Genomic DNA, 20,808 nt, shown 5'->3' on the forward strand with positions numbered 1-20,808 from the left:
AATGAAGCAGAGAGGAAAAAAGAAAAGCAAATTAAAAGAAATGAGGACAATCTCAGAGACCTCTGGGGCAATGTTAAACACCCCAACATTTGAATCATAGGAGTCTCAGAGGAAGAAGACAAAAAGAAAGACCATGAGAAAACACTTAAGGAGATAATAGTTGAAAACTGCCCTAAAATGGGGAAGGAAATAATCACCCAAGTCCAAGAAACCCAGAGAGTCCCAAATAAGATAAACCCAAGGCAAAACACCCCAAGACACATATTAATCAAATTAACAAAGATCAAACACAAGAAACAAATATTAAAAGCAGCAAGGGAAAAACAACAAATAACACACAAGGGGATTCCCATAAGGATAACAGCTGATCTTTCAATGGAATCTCTTCAGGCCAGGAGGGAATGGCAGGACATACTTAAAGTGATAAAAGAAAATAACCTACAGCCCAGATTACTGTACCCAGCAAGGATCTCATTCAAATTTGAAAGAGAAATCAAAAGCTTTACAAACAAGCAAAAGCTGAGAGAATTCAGCACCACCAAACCAGCTCTCCAACAAATGCTAAAGGATCTTCTCTAGACAGGAAACACAAAAAGGGTGTATAAACTCAAACCCAAAACAATAAAGTAAATGGCAATAGGATCATACTTATCAATAATTACCTTAAACGTAAATGGGTTGAATGTCCCAACCAAAAGACAAAGACTGGCTGAATGGATACAAAAACAAGACCCCTATATATGTTGTCTATATATAAGAGACCTACCTATATAAGAGACTTACCTATATAAGAAGTAGGTCTATATATAAGAGACCCTATATATAAGAGACCTCTCTCTATATATAAGGTACCTCTATATATAAGAGACCTACCTATATAAGAGACCCACCTCAAAACAAGGGACACATACAGACTGAAACTGAAGGGCTGGAAAAAGACATTCCATGCAAATAGAGACCAAAAGAAAGCAGGAGTAGCAATACTCATATCAGATAAAATAGACTTTAAAACAAAGGCTGTGAAAAGAGACAAAGAAGGATGCTACATAATGATCAAAGGATCAATCCAAGAAGAAGATATAACAATTATAAATATATATGCACCCAACATAGGAGCACCGCAATATGTAAGACAAATGCTAACAAGTATGAAAGGGGAAATTAACAATAACATAATAATAGTGGGAGACTTTAATACCCTACTCACACCTATGGATAGACCAACTAAACTGAAAATTAACAAGGAAACACAAACTTTAAATGATACAATAGACCAGTTAGACCTAATTGATATCTATAGAACGTTTCACCACAAAACAATGAATTTCACTTTTTTCTCAAGTGCACATGGAACCTTCTCCAGGATAGATCACATCCTGGGCCATAAATCTAGCCTTGGTAAATTCAAAAAAATTGAAATCATTCCAAGCATCTTTTCTGACCACAATGCAGTAAGATTAGATCTCAATTACAGGAGAAAAACTATTAAAATTCCAACGTATGGAGGCTGAACAACATGCTGCTGAATAACCAACAAATCACAGAAGAAATCAATAAAGAAATCAAAATATGCATAGAAATTAATGAAAATGAAAACACAACAACCCAAAACCTGTGGGATACTGTAAAAGCAGTCCTAAGGGGAAAATTCATAGCAATACAGGCATACCTCAAGAAACAAGAAAAAAGTCAAATAAATAACCTAACTCTACACCTAAAGCAACTAGAAAAGGAAGAAATGAAGAACCCTAGGGTTAGCAGAAGGAAAGAAATCTTAAAAATTAGGGCAGAAATAAATGCAAAAGAAACAAAAGAGACCATAACAAAAATCAACAAAGCCAAAAGCTGGTTCTTTGAGAAGATAAATAAAATTGGCAAACCATTAGCCAGACTCATCAAGAAACACAGGGAGAAAAATCAAATTAATAAAATTAGAAATGAAAATGGAGAGATCACAACAGACAACACAGAAATACAAAGGATCATAAGAGACTACTATCAGCAATTATATATCAACAAAATGGACAACTTGGAAGAAATTGACAAATTCTTAGAAAAGTACAACTTTCCAAAACTGAACCAGGAAGAAATATAAAATCTTATTAATAATAATAATAATAAAAAAGAAAATTGCATAGGAAGGTAAACTTCCAAACTCATTTTATGAGGCCACCATCACCCTAATACCAAAACCTGACAAAGATGCAACAAAAAGAGAAAACTACAGGCCAATATCACTGATAAACATAGATGCAAAAATCCTTAACAAAATTCTAGCAATCAGAATCCAGCAACACATTAAAAAGATCATATATCATGACCAAGTGGGCTTTATCCCAGGGATGCAAGGATTCTTCAATATCCGCAAATCAATCAATGTTATACACCACATTAACAAATTGAAAAATAAAAACCATATGATTATCTCAATAGATGCAGAGAAAGCCTTTGACAAAAATCAACATCCATTTATGATAAAAAAAAAAACTCTCCAGAAAGCAGGAATAGAAGGAACATACCTCAACATAATAAAAGCTATATATGACAAACCCACAGCAAACATTATCCTCAATGGTGAAAAACTGAAAGCATTTCCCCTAAAGTCAGGAACAACACAAGGATGCCCACTTTCACCACTACTATTCAACATAGTTTTGGAAGTTTTGGCCACAGCAATCAGAGCAGAAAAAGAAATAAAAGGAATACAAATTGGAAAAGAAGAAGTAAAACTCTCACTGTTTGCAGATGACATGATCCTCTACATAGAAAACCCTAAAGACTCCACCAGAAAATTACTAGAGCTAATCAATGAATATAGTAAAGTTGCAGGATATAAAATCAACACACAGAAATCCCTTGCATTCCTATACACTAATAATGAGAAAATAGAAAGAGAAATTAAGGAAATAATTCCATTCACCATTTGCAATGGAAAGAATAAAATACTTAGGGATATATCTACCTAAAGAAACAAAAGACCTATATATAGAAAACTATAAAACACTGGTGAAAGAAGTCAAAGAGGACACTAATAGATGGAGAAATATACCATGTTTATGGATCGGAAGAATCAATATAGTGAAAATGAGTATACTACCCAAAGCAATCTATAGATTCAATGCAATCCCTATCAAGCTACCAATGGTATTTTTCACAGAGCTAGAACAAATAATTTCACAATTTGTATGGAAATACAAAAAACCTCGAATAGCCAAAGCAATCTTGAGAAAGAAGAATGAAACTGGAGGAATCAACCTGCTGGACTTCAGGCTCTACTACAAAGCCACAGTCATCAAGACAGTATGGTACTGGCACAAAAACAGAAATATAGATCAATGGAACAAAAGAGAAAGCCCAGAGATAAATCCACAGACCTAGGGACACCTTATCTTTGACAAAAGAGGCAAGAATATACAATGGAGAAAAGACAATCTCTTTAACAAGTGGTGCTGGGAAAACTGGTCGACCACTTGTAAAAGAATGAAACTAGAACACTTTCTAACACCATACACAAAAATAAACTTAAAATGGATTAAAAATATAAATGTAAGACCAGAAAATATAAAACTCCTAGAAGAGAACATAGGCAAAACACTCTCTGACATACATCACAGCAGGATCCTCTATGACCCACCTTCCAGAATATTGGAAATAAAAGCAAAAATAAACAAATGGGACCTAATTAAAATTAAAAACTTCTGCAGAACAAAGGAAACTATAAGCAAGGTGGAAAGACAGCCTTCAGAATGGGAGAAAATAATAACAAATGAAGCAACTGACAAAGAATTAATCTGAAAAATATACAAGTAACTCATGCAGCTCAATTCCAGAAAAATAAATGACCCAATCAAAAAATGGGCCAAAGATATAAACAGACATTTCTCCAAACAAGACATACAGATGGCTAACAAACACATGAAAAGATGCTCAACATCACTCATTATCAGAGAAATGCAAATCAAAACCACAGTGAGGTACCATTTCACACCAGTCAGAATGGCTGCTATCCAAAAATCTACAAGCAATAAATCCTGGAGAGACTGTAGACAAAAGGGAACCTTCTTACACTGTCGGTGGGAATGCAAACTAGTACAGCCACTATGGAGAACAGTGTGGAGATTCCTTAAAAAACTGGAAATAGAACTGCCATACAATCCAGCAATCCTACTGCTGGGCATACACACTGAGGAAACCAGAATTGAAAGAAACACGTGTATCCCAATGTTCATCACAGCACTGTTTGTAATAGCCAGGACATGGAAGCAACCTAGATGTCCATCAGCAGATGAATGGATAAGAAAGCTGTGTTACGTACACACAATGGAGTGTTACTCATCCATTAAAAATAATACGTTTGAATCAGTTCTAATGAGGTGGATGAAACTGGAGCCTATTATACAGAGTGAAGTAGGCCAAAGAGAAAAACACCAATACAGTATATTAATGCATATATATAGAATTTATAAAGATGGTAACTATAACCCTGTATGCAAGACAGCAAAAGAAACACAGATATATAGAACAGTCTTTTGGACTCTGAGAGAGGGTGAGGGTGGGATGATTTGGGCGAATGGCATTGACACATGTACACATCATATATGAAATGAATCGCCAGTCCAGGTTTGATGCATGATACTGGATGCTTGGGGCTGGTGCACTGGGATGACCCAGAGGGATGGTATGGGGAGGGAGAGGGGAGGGAGGTTCAGAATGGGGAACATGTGTACACCCATGGCGTTTCATATTGATATATGGCAAAACCAATACAATATTGTAAAGTAATTGGCCTCCAATTAAAATAAATAAATTTATATTAAAAGGAAAGAAAGAAAGAAAAATTGACCCAAAAAGTGAAACAAGGCACATCAGTTTTATTGCTGGAAAGTTGGATTGTAAAGAGTAATGGGTGACCTGAAGCCAAAACAGAGCCCCTTCCTCTTTTGAGATGACAAGCCCACCACGTGGGCTGCCCCTGCTCTTCATGGAGGTCCAGACAGAGAAGGCGAGAGGGAGCTGGCTCCTGGGGGAATTTGCATGTTGCGTGCCCCACATGTGGGGACTGAGAGAGTAAGTGTCACTAGGAGCCTGTAGGCCATGAGCAAGAGAAGGGCTGAGCCCAGTCAGAATTACTTCTGCAGAACTAACAGCTAACAGCACCCAATCATTAGTCACTCCCCTTGGGGAGGAGTGAGAAATAGGATGACATTTCTTCCCTAGAATGTGGACTTGTTAGCAAAAGTCCCCTCTAAAGGACCACAGTGGGAATGCAGTACAAAGATCTTGGTCCTCCTCTTTCCCTATAGTTGCATCCTGTTAATGTCGTGTAAAACAGCAGTCCCCAATCTTTTTTACACCAGAGATCTGTTTTGTAGAATACAATTTTTCTACTGACTGGGCTTGGTGGGATGATTTCAGGATAATTCAAGTGCATTACATTTATTGTGCACTTTATTTCTATTTTTGTTTCATCAGCTCCACCTCAGATTACCAGGCATTAGATCTCAGAGATTGGGGACCCCTCATGTGGAATCTGAGCCCAAAATCTACTTTAATTTTCATATCAAACTATGCTCAGCTACACAGTTCAAAAGAGCTTACTAGAGACTGTTACAGGCAAGTCATGATGCCATAAATACCACAAATACAGTGCCAGCAACATAAAAATCAATACAAAACCCTTCCCTTTATTAAATTTCTGGGTGTATATTAAAGCTCACAAATAAAGCACTCTTGCATTATGGCCAAAAATATTAAATATTCAAGTGTTTTATAGCATTCCTGCCCTGAAACTCTTCTATCATGATTATTCTCAACAATGTAAGCCTGAGATCTTCAGGCTATTTCTTTTTTTGTTTATTCATGACAGACAAGAGAGTGCAGCTCCAACAGGGGCATATCCTTCATAAGCATGAATGAAACTTCAAGAAACAGTCAACTGTGACAGGTTTGCAAGCCAGAAAGTAGTATTGATCCTTTTAAAGTCTGTTACTCCCTGGGTGGCTGACAGCTTATAACCTGAAGCAAACATCTCAGGAACATTTGTATTTCTCAAAGAAGTTTCTGCTTTCACCCGTGCAGGAATTTTCTAATTCCTCTCCCTTATTTAAGTGAGGAATCAATCCATATTAGAATCATCTAAGCAAATTTAAAACTCTGCATGTCCATGTCTCTCTTCAGATGATTTTAAGTCAGACTCCCTGGGAGTGGAACCCAGGCATCAATATATTTTAAAGCACTCCAAGTTCAAATCCTCTAAGAAAATGGAAGATGACCATTCTATAATAGAATCTCTGTTCTTTAACTCAGAAAGGTGACCTATGTGTCTATTCATTCTTGATTCATTCCAAGTTATTCATTCCAACTTACAGTCCTTCCCCATGAAGCTCAGTAAGAACATCACATTCAGGATCAGAACTTCTGAAGACCCTGACAGTTTCAGACATACTGAAAATATGCGTTTAGGAATCTTCCTCATATTGTAGGTCCAGCTTTACACAACAGATGATCTTACTTTTTAATTTTGTTATTTTCAAAATTTCATATGTTTTGCATATGCATACATTTGGGTCATATTGTTATTGAGTTCAAGCTCATTCTGCTCATTGCACAACAGACCAGTAAGTTAGAAATGAGGTGTTGAGCCAAGGGATAACAACTTTATTGGGAAATCTGGCAGACAGAAAAGATGGCAGACTAATAATATCTCAATATAACCATCCTGTTGGGGTCGGGAAGCCAGGTTCTTTTATAGAACAGAAAGGGGGAGGAGGTGAGGAAGTAAAGAAAAAAGGTCATAATTTTAGCAGCAATCTCCTGGTTTGGCCAGCCTTAGGAAGGAAATGTGTAAATTTCTCCTTTTCTGCATCCATTCACAGATGGGCAGGGTCAGATTATCTCTCTGTGAGCTAAACAAAGCCATTCACAGATGAACAGGATCAGAATATCTCTCTGTGAGCTGAAGTCATAAAAGGGTTGGACATAATTTGGTGACTAAACGACAACATATTACACATCAGATAAAATATCTTCAGGATATCAGCGATTTCCCAGGAATAAGAAGCAATGCACATTTTTCTGATACACAATGTTATTTTGTAAACATGACCACAATCATTCACTCTTTTCTGAACTCCTATCTATTTGCATATGATTTTGCAGCATCTTTCATCAAGAGCTGGAGTCTATTTCCCCTCTCCTTGCATGTAGGTGGGCAGTATGATTTGTATTGGGTATTGAAATTTGGTAGAAATATGTGCCACATCTGAGATCAAGGTTTAAGAAGTCTTTACATGCTTGCACTTCCTTCTTGTGACCCTGACCCTGCCTCTGCTCTGTAGACAAGAGCAAGCAAGCATGCTGTAGATGAGAGATTGCGACAGCCAGAGTAATATCAGCCCAGTTTTCCCAGCAGAAGGCAAAACAAGTTGAAGAGCCTAGACAATATCAAAGCCACACTGCCAGATGATAGCTGATGCATGAGAGATGGAGCCCAGCCAAGTCAAGAATTGCCTGGCCAAGCTCAGCCTAAATTGCTGCAGTAGGGAATTCTGGCTAAATAGATGGTTGTTGTTTTAAGCCAAGTTTCAAGTGCTTTGTTAAACAGTGATAGCTAATGCTATCTTACTAAGAGGCTATATTTGAGGAATGTTTCTGACTCAGTGTGTGGATCTAGGGTTAGAACCTAAGGATATTCATGTCCTGTCTAGCTTACTCCACCACTGGAATTTTTAAGTAGAAATATCTTCATTCATGTCACAGCTCTGTCATTGGTAAAGATCACCTATATTGGTAAAGATAACCTATCATTGGTAAAGATCATCAATTTTTCTCCAGACTCTAACTTGTTAAAACCTAGCCCTTTATTCTATTACAGGTACTGTTGAGAGGATTAATGTCTTGATAACTGTAGTCTTTTGATAACAAGAGGTATCAGTTTTCCTAGTGGCTCTCTTTCTCTTCATAGGTACAACTTCCTAGATCATTGTTGTTGTTGTTCAGTCACTCAGTAGTGCCCAACTCTTTTTGACCCCATAGGCCACAGCACATCTAGCTTCCCTGTCCTTCACTATCTCCCAGAGTTTGCTCAGACTCATGCTCATTGAGGCGATGATGTCATCCAACCAGATATCAAAAGCATTTTATACTATGTAATATGTACTGGCAGCTCAATGGTAAAGAATCTGCCTGCAGTGCAGGAGATCCAGGTTCAGTCCCTGGTTTGGGAGACCCCCTGGAGGAAAGCATAGCAACCCACTCCAGTATTCTTGCCTGGAGAATCCCATGGACAGAGGAGCCTGGCAGGCTATAGTCCACAGTGTCACAAAGAGTTGGACACAACTGAAGTGACTGAGCACAAGCACGCGCGATGTGAACACACACACACACACAGAATGAGAGAATGACTGAAGTTTTTGGAAAGCATGGTACTGTCACGCGAGTGTATGTTCCTCGGTTCTTCGTCTCGTCACAACCAAGATTTGGAGCAAAGATCATTAAAGCCCTCTGCGTGTCACAGCTCTCGGGTCTTGGACAAACCGTGCTACAGCTCTTAGGCAAATCAGTGTTACAGCTCCATTTTATTTAGAAGATAGCAGGACAATCCAAGACTCGAAGAGAAGAGAGTGGAGGAGTGTGTGAGGAGGGAGAGAGAGAGACAGAGAGAGAGAGACAGCACGCACACACACGGGAGAGAGAAAGAGAGAGAGAGAGCGCACGCACGTGGGAGAGAGAGTCCCTGAGAAAGCGCTTTGGCTCCTCCTTTTATATGTTTTTTCCTCCACCTGGGCCTGCCCTGTGCAAATTGGGCTTAGCCCAGGAGTGCTGTTTGTTCTGTTCTGCCTGAAGTCTTCACTCTGGTCCTTGGACCTTCCTTTGACCTTCCTTGTCTTTTAGCCACCGCCATTTTGGACTCCTTTTCCCTATTCTACCTACCTAACAGTACTAATAGTCAGCATTATTACTATTTCTAGATAAGTTGCTATGCTGATATCTTTTAGCAAAGGTGATGAGTTGAATATGTTTATTTAGAAGGAGGAAGAGGAGAAGGAAGAGGGCAGCATCTTTCTTCTTGTAAACAAAACTCTCTCTGGGATGCTAGTTCCCAGGCCCCAGTAGGGTCATTCACTATTGCCCCTCAGATCCCCTTGTATTTAAGGAAGCTAACATTTTCCATCATTAGTTCTCTCAGAGGTATAGGGGAAATTCTGACATTAGGAAGTATGTTTGGCTTTTTCAGTACGGACTTCACATACGACTATAACTGTGACCTGTATGTCCAACCTATGTGTCCAATGTTCTTGAGAAAGCAAGAAAATATAACCAAATCCAAATTTATTAATCTGTTTGTAATTTGACATCGATTTTGGCACATGAGTTTTGATAATGGATATAAAGTGCCTACAGTTTCAAAATATAATCTCACATATTTAAGAGAATTAGGACATTTTGAAGTATGCACTGTCTAGGCCTGTGTTGCCTTGTGATGAATATTTTGAGCAAAATTCAGGGGTAATTAATAATTGTACTAGTTAGCTGTAGTCCCTAGATATTTCCTGTATCTTTGGTGGTAAAAGTGATGAGTAGATTTTCTCAACATGTTTGATAAGGCACACAATTTATCCACTTGGAAACTTGTATCTTTTTCTTACTAGGACAAAAGATTTTGATTGTCATAGTCTTTTCTTTTATCACAGCCCATCAAAGCTCAGCATTTATTATATTTATTACACAGTAAATCCCCTGCAAGGGAACCTTCAAGTTTCAAACTTTCAAAGATGGGAACATGCATTTGCCTATTGAATCATGTAAGTTTGTTCATTTGTCTGGTATACACTGGCACATGGGTGCATTCTCTATTAGTGGTTGTGCTTTTGTGTATTCACTGTATAGGACTGTATAGAGTACAGTAGTACAGTATCTTTACTGGAGATATTGGAAAAGGATGAGAGCTACTACCCAGACATCCTTGCATCAGTTTTTGAGAGAGTAGATAGAATTGAATCCAGCAAGAAACCAGAACTTTTGCCCTCAATGTCAGGAGAGAGTGATAATGCAGCTTGCCCTCTATCTCCTATTGCTGATGATCCTTCAGCTCTACCATCTCCCACCTCTTCTCCCTCCTCTAGGCTCCTCCAATCAGTAACTCTTCTTGCCTGGTCACTCGATGCCAGCCCCCACATGCCAGTTGTTGTACTGAACTTTTCAAGGTACTGTACCATAAGATTAAAATTGTTTTCTTTAGGGACTTCCCTGGTGGCCCAGCGGTTAACATTTTGAGCTTCTGCTGCAGGTGGCATGAGTTTGATCCCTGGTTGGGGAACTAAGATCCCACATGCTGTGTGGTGCAACCAAAAAAAAAAAATATATATATATATATATATATGTCTTTTTTTATATTTTGTGTTTGCTTTTTATGTATTATTTGTGTGAAAAGTATTATAAACCTATTATGGTGCAGTACTATATAGCTGATTGTGTTAGTTTGAGTACCTTGGCTAACTCTGTTGGACCTGTGAACAAACTGGACTTATGAATGCACTCTCAGAAAGGAACTTGTTCATATGCAGGGGACTTGCTGTACAGCATAGTATAGTGTGCATTACATAGTCTTCAGCTCTAGGAAGAAGGCAGAATATGGCTACAAGGGATTAAATACTTACTGACACATTCTTATGACAATGACACTACCTAATTACATATCTACTGACAAGTGCATGCAAAGAGAAGGTGATTAACTCTATTCGTAGGAAGAGGAAGTGGGGAAATTTCTAAGACTGTCAGATGGAGGGCGTACCATTTGGAATAAGCTTTGATGGATAAGATTTTGTCAGGCAGAGAAGAGGGAAAGGATCTTGTAGACAGAGGTAATTAGATTGAGTAAAAGTTCAAGGAAAAAAAGTGTATGACTTGCTCACAGAAATGTAAGTAACCTGTGTATCCATAGAGTAGGGCATGTGCTGGGGAGTGAGAGGACATGGATCTGAACGGACAAGCTTGCATTCCCAGAGTAGACAAGTTCGCTAAAGAATTAACAAAATTAAAGACTTAGGCATCTTCCTGATTTATGATTTATAACCTGAAGTGAAGTGAAGTTGCTCAGTCATGTCCGACTCTTTGCGACCCCATGGACTGCTGCCTACCAGGCTCCTCCGTCCATGGGATTTTCCAGGCAAGAGAACTGGAGTGGGTTGCCATTTCCTTCTCCAGGGTATCTTCCAAACCTAGGGATAGAACCCGGGTTTCCCGTATCATAGGCAGATGCTTTACTGAGCCACCAGGGAAGGCATATATATCTATATCTATACCTATATCTATATCTATCTATCTATCTATATATATATATATATTTATAACCCCCTTATAACCTGCTGCTGCTGCTGCTAAGTTGCTTCAGTCATGTCTGAGGGGATGGTAAAAAGATGTGTGGATCAGAGCACAGATTGAAGCAGGCAGTGAAATAGTGAAGGCTCAGACTTAGTTCCTCATCTTAAAACCAATAGGAAAAAACCAAGAGGATGAGTATATGATATGAGTAGAATAAGATATGCTCTAAATTTTTATTTTATTTGCCTGAACCACAAAATATTGATATTTTAGTCAGTCACAGTGGATGGATAGCAATAGCTACTTAAAAATCTTCTCCTTTTGATTTCATACATTTTTACTCTCTTTCTTTCTTCCACATATCCCATATGTGTACTTTAAAATATGTGTATGTCTTCTTGCATAATTGTGTTTCATCACCATAATTGCAGTTTGATAATTAATAACTGTAATAAATAGTATAACATCTATCCAGTAATAAATTCTGTAGTATAATCATAGTCTACAAATCTGAAATTCTGGTTTGAAGTTTCTAGGAAAGGTGAATAAAAACACTGAGTTGATAGTCTGATCGTGTTGAACTAGGTTATCACCATATATGTGACTCAGTAATTAAGATGTTTCCTGTAGATTATGCAAGAGAAGTTTTGTGTCCCCAACTTATTTAAATGTTATAGAATTTATTTTTATGTAATGTTCGTTGTATTCGTGAGTCCTGTGTCTATTTTCAGGTATAGCCTCATTACTGAAAAACTCAGGGAAGAAAAATCCTTGGTGAAACCACAGTGAAATGAGTTCATTTTTGGAAATTTTTAAAGGATTACTGAAAATGTAGGACAATTAATCAAAATTGTCTCATGTGGACACTGAAGATGAAATATGGGGTATTATAATAAATCTCTTAAGGATTTGTGATAGTCCAATTAGATTAGGCTAATCACATATTTGGATGGTAATGTACTACTCATTGATTTTCTTTGTCAGAGGAATGGCTTCTCACCATTCATACCTCCCAAGTCTTGACAGCTAATTACTATCAATTTTGTTCATTTGAACCATATTTTTCTATTCTTTTTAATGAAGCAAACATATTTCAAACAAGTGAAATATTGATTTCTGGAGATAGTCTTTAAGCTTGAATTGTAGACATCTGGGTTGTTTCCTTGGTGCAGCTTAATGCAATGGCCTGAAGGGTGAATGCAAATCAGAGATAACAGGAGGTTCTTTGAGTCCTGCCAGAGCTTTATCAGCTGTTGATAGAAGACAAGGTCATTCCATGAAGCGTGGAATACCAAACACATTGGAAGATGTTTGAGGACAATGTTTTCACTGAATAAAGTCAATAAGGTTTCAGTCCTCTTAAATGTTAGCTTTTTGGCCTGACCAGATAGAGTAGACTTGATGGTCAAGGCCAGGCAGAATTAACACAAATTACAGATAAGTTTATTAACTATAATCTTGGAAAATTTTGTGTCCTGTATCTCCATTTCAGCTGGAGCAGCCTTGATGGATGATGCTTGCCTTCCTCTTTCTTCCTCTGGTAAAAAGGAATAGTTTCTCTACTCTTAGTTTTTCATTAGCTGCTGCCCAATCCCTAACAGGGAAGACAAGCATATTCGATATATCTGCTGTATTGTAGTCACAGCTTTAAGTCTCCCTAAATCTCCAAGCACATCAGAGTAATAGGCAATGAAAAATGGAATGACTATGATATAATACTGTTCGGTCATCCAAAGGCATGGTATAAATATGTATATTTGTAAGTTTTTATGAAGGAAGAGGAGCAATATTTGGAAAGGAAGATGAAGGGAAAATGAGGAAATATGAACAGACAGATGTTCACAAACTAATAATAAAGTGCTGAGGAGAGGTGAAAATCAAATCACTTAATGGCAGCTGCCATCCAAATAGAATAAATGAATAAAATTAAAATCAATTAGTGAAAGTTAAATCTTTACTTGTAATTTTTTTTTTATAACAAGTAAGCAGTGAAATTTGTGAAGAGAAACTTTTTATTGGCAAATTCTCAAATTTGTCTATTGGAATGGATAAATGGATTTATAAACTGGATATCTTTAGAACAGTTTTGAGGGAATCCTTCCCCAATGTATCCATAGAGGAACATGGAGGACAGTAACCTAATTTTCATAAGGTAAAGCCAGTGGCACAGAAGAGAATTGTGCTGCTCACTGTTGGCTATCTGGCACAAAGAGAGCAACACAATGCCAAGAAATGAGAAAATGTGGATCATACATCATGCATCTCTGGAGAAAGACTTCTTAATAATTTAAACCACTGATGAAAAATTGACACTGTTTTATTAGACTTTGTTAATAATTAAAGTCTACTTATCCATTTACTGGGCTATGAAGGAAGAATTTTGGTTGGGCTAATTGATAAACTTAAGTAATGGAATGACAAACACTGAAAGCCAAAGAAGAAAGAAGTATGGATCCAAAAGAACCTGAGGAGTTTCAGAAAGCAGCTGAATTAGAAATGGGAGGAATCTATACTAGTTCCAGCTCTCTGTCATTAAGTTCCATCCTCAGTAAACTTGGTGCAATAAGGCCTTCAAAAGAAGATACTGAAAGATGATAAAGTTCTAGTCCTTAAGATCAAATTTCCATGTGGAAACCGTGTTTTTTTAGCAGAAAATTTTTTTGAAATCTTGGTTCATGCTAAGAATTGAAGGACTGAAAAACATCTATGTCTGATTTCTGAGCATACCATGTAAGAAAGAAACTGGAAAATTGACATCTGTAAGGTATACAAACTTTACATAAACAATAGTTTTATATAATATTACAGTGGTTATAATAATCAGACAATTATGGCTCTAAGTTTTCCTTAATGAAGCTAGAGAAAAAAATAAACATTTATGGAAATATCAGATAGCAATTTATATTAAGAAATGTTACTGTTGTATACCTGCATATGTTTTTTAAAAATATATCTACTTATATTGTTTTAACCTCACAACGATGCTCTGGTTTGATATTATCTTATGTAGAATTTAGGAAACTTGAGTTCTGAGTGGTTCCTTTAAGGTGGAAGTTCACACCATTCAAAATGTTTGAAGACCACTGAGTTACTGAGATTTTTTTTTTCCAGCTCTAACATGAGAGTAAGTTTCTTGCATTGTAAAGTAGTAGACTTAGCAGTAACAGCTCAACTCTGCCCTGGTGTAAAACTCCATTATATCCATCCTCGTCCTGAAATATAAAAGTATTGGGTCTTATTACATATGCAGTTATAACCATCAGTATATTATGGTTTAGCATAAGGTGGTTAGTGTCTGATACCTTCCATTAGGAATTTTGGCTGTGAGTACTAGAAAATTAAGATTTTTAGGACTTTTCTATGATTATATCATACAAATATGTCCTTCCAAAGAAAAGGCACTAGAGTGTAAAATTCTAAGAACTGCCACTGCACACACATCAATGGAGATGACATTTTATATATAAACAAAAGAGAGTCTTGTCTAAATGTGTAAACTAGTCAAGTTACTCATTATGTGTGATGTGAGCAATTTGGGGAGTTATATGAAGTGTTTAAAGTTATCAGGACATGTTAATGCATTGAGAGTCACTATTTAATGCTTAATATGTTTCACAAATATTCACAAGTATTCCTTGGTACTGTTTTTATGAAGCATGCCACATTTCCAATGCCAAATGGTTGAATTCTCAGTAAGGGGAGTTTTTCCCCTCTCTTGCTTTGACAGACCTCTAACTGGGTTCCAACTGACAGGATATCAGCCTGTCTCTTTCACCTCCGTTTTGGCCTTACCTTCTTGAAAGAGGTTGCCTCATCAGGTAATCCTCAGTTACTAGATCCATATGAACTTTGAGATACAGTATGATACATTTGACTATTAAATGACCCCTACTGATATCATGCTCTATTGTTTGTTTTCAGAAAGACCCTGGACTTTCTTTGGGCTTCTCTTGTGGCGCAGCTGGTAAAGAATCCATCTGCAATGCAGGAGACTGGGTTCGATCCCTAGGTTGGGAAGATCCCCTGGAGAAGGGAATGGCTACCCACTCCAGTATTCTTGCCTGGAGAATTCCATGGACTGTATAGGAGAAGGCAATGGCACCCAACTCCAGTTCTCTTGCCTGGAAAATCCCATGGATGGAGGAGCCTGGTAGGCTGCAGTCCATGAGGTCGGTGAGAGTCAGACACGACTGAACGACTTCACTTTGACTTTTCACTTTGATGCATTGAAGAAGGAAATGGCAACCCACTCCAGTATTCTTGCCTGGAGAATCCCAGGGATGGGGGAGCCTGGTGGGCTGCTGTTTGTGGGGTTGCACAGAGTTGGACACGACTGAAGTGACTTAGCAGTGACTTAGCATAGTCTATGGGGTTGCAAAGAGTCAGACACTACTGAGCGACTTTCTGTATAATATTAATATTATAACGACTTTCTTTGTTCATCCATCCACTTCTGTTCAAAAGTGTAAAGTTGACCTCTAGAATGTGATCAGCTCCTTGGTAAATATTCCTATCTTTTTCTCGTAGGAATTTTGATTATGGTTCTCAAGTTTCAAAATGAGGCCAACCAATCATTTCTGTATGTGAGAATCAATTTACATTCTCTTTCTAAAATCCTTAGCCCATCTTTAAAAGATGTACTCTCAGCAGTGAAATGGAATAGCATTTCTTGATAGAGACAAAGGAAGAAAATAAATGGCTTAAGCAAAGTATACTGTAGCACACAGTTAAGATGTATGGAAACTAGTGTGTCATTCATTAAATAAAATGCTATAGGCTTTAGACTGAGATCTATAGAGAAAAAGAAAAGCAGAAGAAAAAAGGAGAGTCTAGTCACCAAAATAGGTTACAGTGTTTACCACTAAATCGAAAACCCTTGTAAGGTTATGATATGGATGTTACTGTATCATCTGAGAACCAAGGTTGCGTTGAGTGTGTACTGCAGAAAGCTGGAAGCCTTACAGTTGTATCCCCAGCAAGGTCTTCTTTATCTGCAAGCTAGAAGGAGTCTTGCTAAGGCCACTCCCCTGAATTCTGATCCTGGTGGGAGGTGACTGATAAAATGACACAGGTAGAAAGAGACTTAAACTCCATGTGCTACACCAGACCTGGAACTTTTCTTAATTATTACTACAGTATCTACTCAGAAGGTAAGCAGGATTGCTCTGGTGCTGCCTGAAGGCAACAACATAGGTGTACAGTGATAATCTCTGGTCAGAGTTGATTCAAGCAAAATATATGAGGTTTTCAATCAATGATAAAGGCAAAGGAAGCTTGCAGCAAGTTTTCTAGCAATGAAAAGAGGGTCATGACATGCTTAGTTTTGAAGGAAAAAAGTGACTTTTTGAATTTGGGGAAAGTTGATTACTATGATATCAGATATAATTAGATGATTATTTCATGTGTACATGACAGGAGAAAACACATTCTCTGATTATATACAAAATAATAATGATAATAACTAAAATGTCCTGAGTTTTTTATACTCTGTGACAGGTATTGTTCTGGGATTTCTTTCCATGTGACTTAATTCTGACACAGGTCTATAAGTTGGATATATTATTGATTCCATTTTACACATGATAAAACTGAGGCAAAAAGAGGTTAATTCATCCAAGGTTAAAGATGGAGCCAGGATTCCAACCTATACATGCCAACTCAAAATCCCTAATCCCTGACCAGCATGCTATGAGAATTATAAATTTACTTAGTATTGAAATACTATAACCCATAAAATAAAAAGTAATAAACTCAGAAAAATGGTTGTAGGAAACATTTGGTTAAAATCTTTCAGGAGCATTTCAGAGCCTTGAGAATGGTTAGACATAAATTTTCAACAAAAATGTTTTTTTCATGTATAAAAGTAGGAGACCATATGAGATCCTCTCAATTTTATGTAAAAAACAAAATTCAAAGTTATGAAATTTTGTGTGAGTGAAATACATACATGAGTGTTGTTCTTAACCTTGGTTACACGTTGGACTCACACTGCTGCTGCTGCTGCTAAGTCGCTTCAGTCATGTCTGACTCTGTGCGACCCCACAGACGGCAGCCCACCAGGCTCCCCCGTCCCTGGGATTCTCCAGGCAAGAACACTGGAGTGGGCTGCCATTTCCTTCTCCAATGCATGAAAGTGAAAAGTGAAAGTGAAGTTGCTCAGTCGTGTCCGACTCTGTGTGACCCCATGGACTGCAGCCCACCAGGCTCCTCCATCCATGGGATTTTCCAGGCAAGAGTACTGGAGTGGGGTGACACTGGGGAACTTCAAAAACTTGTGATGCCTGGGTTCCAACCCAGAGCTTCTTCCTGGATTTGTGCCATATATGGCCTGGACATCAGGATTTATGAAAGCTTCTAGGTGGCACCCAAGACAAAAATTCAGGGCTTGACTTGAAGGCAGTGCCATGGTAAAACTGAAGCACTCATGAAGAAGTCAGTCTGACTAGGGTTTGACATCCTAAACCCACATGTGTGAACTTTGTGTGATTTGGGGGAACTGCCCTTTTCTTCCTAAGAATAATTTTTCCTCATGTATATAATGGTGATAATAAAAACACTTAAGTATAGGTTTGTGGCATACACACAAATCTTTTGGCAATGCATACATGTTTCTGACCATCGTGATTGTTAGGTCATGATCACTCAATAAACTTCTGCATTTTTTTGAGAATGAAGGTGGATCATAGGTGCATTTTTCCTGGTAAGGTAGGGCTACTTTTCATTGAATTTGATGATTTAATTGATAACCTCTATGAATATTAAGTGATAAATATATAATATTATACCTATTTTTTTATCTACCTTTCTATCTATTGCTTGCTACCCAACTAGCTAACTATATAGAATTTTGGAGCAGAAGTTGACCTTCATTTGCTTGGCACCAGCTATATTCCAGGGCACAGGAGAAAGTCAAAAGATATCAAAATCTGAAGGAGGAAGTTTATAGACTCTTTTCTATCATATTTTTTCCCCAAAGAGACTCTTCATAATCCCCAATGTCCCAGTCTTCCTGGATCTTTCCTCCTTACCTCATTCTTGCTTATTGAAATGTCCATTGGAAAGTCTGAGACCACCTTTTTGACTGTCCTGGAGCAGGCATTTAATATAGTGACATATTAGTCATGTTGGACATTGTTCTAGGAGGCACAGAATCATGAGACATTCAATCTTTCCATGAGGTCTTGTACTGTCTCCTGATTTAGATCCAACATCTGCTTTTCTGATTCTGCTTAATATCCCATGTCCTGGCTCATAACCATGGCCATGTGAAGGTTTCAAAGATTTTTGCTGCCATAGGCTACTGTTCCCAACTAGTAGCTGATGAACAAGTGCTTTAAGACATGATATTACTCAACAATACATGTTTATGAGTTACTACAAATATCTTGGCTATAAACTTTATTCACTGGGCCAAAAATATTTAGGGATGCCTCAGGCTTTTCAGTGTTTCTGAGTCAAGCAAATCTGATTATTTGGGGCTTGCTATGTCCTTCCTTTCTTACTAGATTATAATATGAAAAGACTACAGTAAGGATATTTTAGGGCTGGCAACAAAAATCTCTCTTTTTAAAGTCTAAAGTATATTTATCTACTTTGAAAAAAATCATAATTTTTAGTATTGTTAAAGTTTTTTTTTTTTAATTCAAAGCTATGTGCTGGCTGACTTCTGTGTAACTCAAACCGTAAAGTATCTGCCTGCAATGCAGGAGACCAGGGTTCAATCCCTGAGTTAGGAAGATCCTCTGGAGGAGGGCATGGTAATCCACTCCAGTATTCTTGCCTGGAGAATCCCATGGACAGAGAAGCCTGGTGGGCTACAGTCCATGGGGTTGCAAAGAGTCAGACACGACTGAATGACTAACACACACTTGTGCTGGCTATCTTCCATGCTTTCTACATGTATCAGTTAATTTAAACATCATGACAAATGTGGGGTTGATGCTATTACTACCTCTAGTTTACAGCTAAGGAAATCAAGCATATCCAACTAGAAACTGATGGAGACAAAATTTGAATGCAAGAAGTCTGGTTCCAGAAAATGGGCTCTTTAATGCTATGCCCTATCAACAACAGCAAAGATTTACAAACACAGTACTGCCCTTTTTAACAATGTATAGCAAATTCCCTGTTATTTATTTCTGGTATGTAAACATGTTCAAATGCTAATATCTGGTTCCTTATTCCTTTCTGTATTTAACTCTGTTGAGAGATGCCTTGCCAAGGTCTCTGATCATGAAGATATCAATAATTAAAGCTTTCTTTTTAGTTTGCAAAATAGGCAATCTGAAGCAATGCTCTTCTAACATAACATATTTTTTTGAGCTCATTTTCCTTCTGAAATTCTTTTCCCCTGAGTAGATCTTTCCAAATAAAGAATTGTCTGTACAGTAAGTCTCCATCTTTATTTCCTTCTCTTTTAGTGACTACTCAAAATATAACAATTTTTTCAGATTACCTTTTTTAATGCTAAATTCCTAAGACTTTGTAAATTTTGTTTTTTTAATTGCAATAAGCTACCTAAATTGGAACTGGGGATAGATACATTTATCAGAAGTTTTTAAAGGTTCTGACTAATTTTTGCATAGAATCATCCTAAGTAGATGCTATGTTACCTCTGCTAACTTGGAGCCTTCTTTGTTAGTTAGTTAATTGTTACCTAATTATCACCAATCCTTACTTGTATATGAACATGAAATAAATCACATTAATCTTATTAAAAAAAAAAAAAAAAAAACCTTCTAGTCTTACTTCCAACTTATTTCCAATGTATGCAGAAATTCCACATACCTCCCCCAGATATTTCTGTGGCCCCACAGGAATGCATTGTAGGAATTCACAGACCTCTTAATCATCTGCAGTACCAGATGACATCCATGAAATTCTTTCCTTCCTGTTCTGCCTCCTCTGTAGAAGCAGTAGAAGTGTAGAACTAATGGGGTTGTTGGCAAAGCACACATTGAGAACATCATAATGTTCTCACTACCTTCTCAATGTACACATCACTGTACATACCTAGGGTATTGTCCAGGTATGCATCTAATGCTGCTGGTCCTTGCATCCTTGCAGGGCTGGAGATGTGCTGAGTTGTGTACATTCAAGGAGGAATTACCCTCTCTCCAAATCTGTATTACCGCAGTTCAGAAACAGCAGTATTTCTGTCTAGAGTCTCCTAGAAATAGCGATCTCTCTTCTGGTCCTTTGCATTTTTAATAGACAGCGTAAATTTAGTCCAAGTGATTGGGCAGAGAATAGACGGCCTACAATAATCTCTGTTTATTTCCATTAGTTCTTTTCCCTTGGGTCCCTTTATAAAATCTAATGTTAAAGCTCCTCTCTCAACCTTCTGCTAAATTCTTACCCCCTTGCACAGGAATGCTTGGGACTGAATTGACAGTTATATAACTTCACTCAGCAGAAGCATTTATTCCAGGATTTACTTCTATTTGCTTTTCCATGGCTGAGAGCATTTTGGTTCCACCAAAATAT

This window comes from Bos mutus, chromosome 1 (assembly GCF_027580195.1).
Source record: "Bos mutus isolate GX-2022 chromosome 1, NWIPB_WYAK_1.1, whole genome shotgun sequence".
NCBI classification, from domain to species: domain Eukaryota; kingdom Metazoa; phylum Chordata; class Mammalia; order Artiodactyla; family Bovidae; genus Bos; species Bos mutus.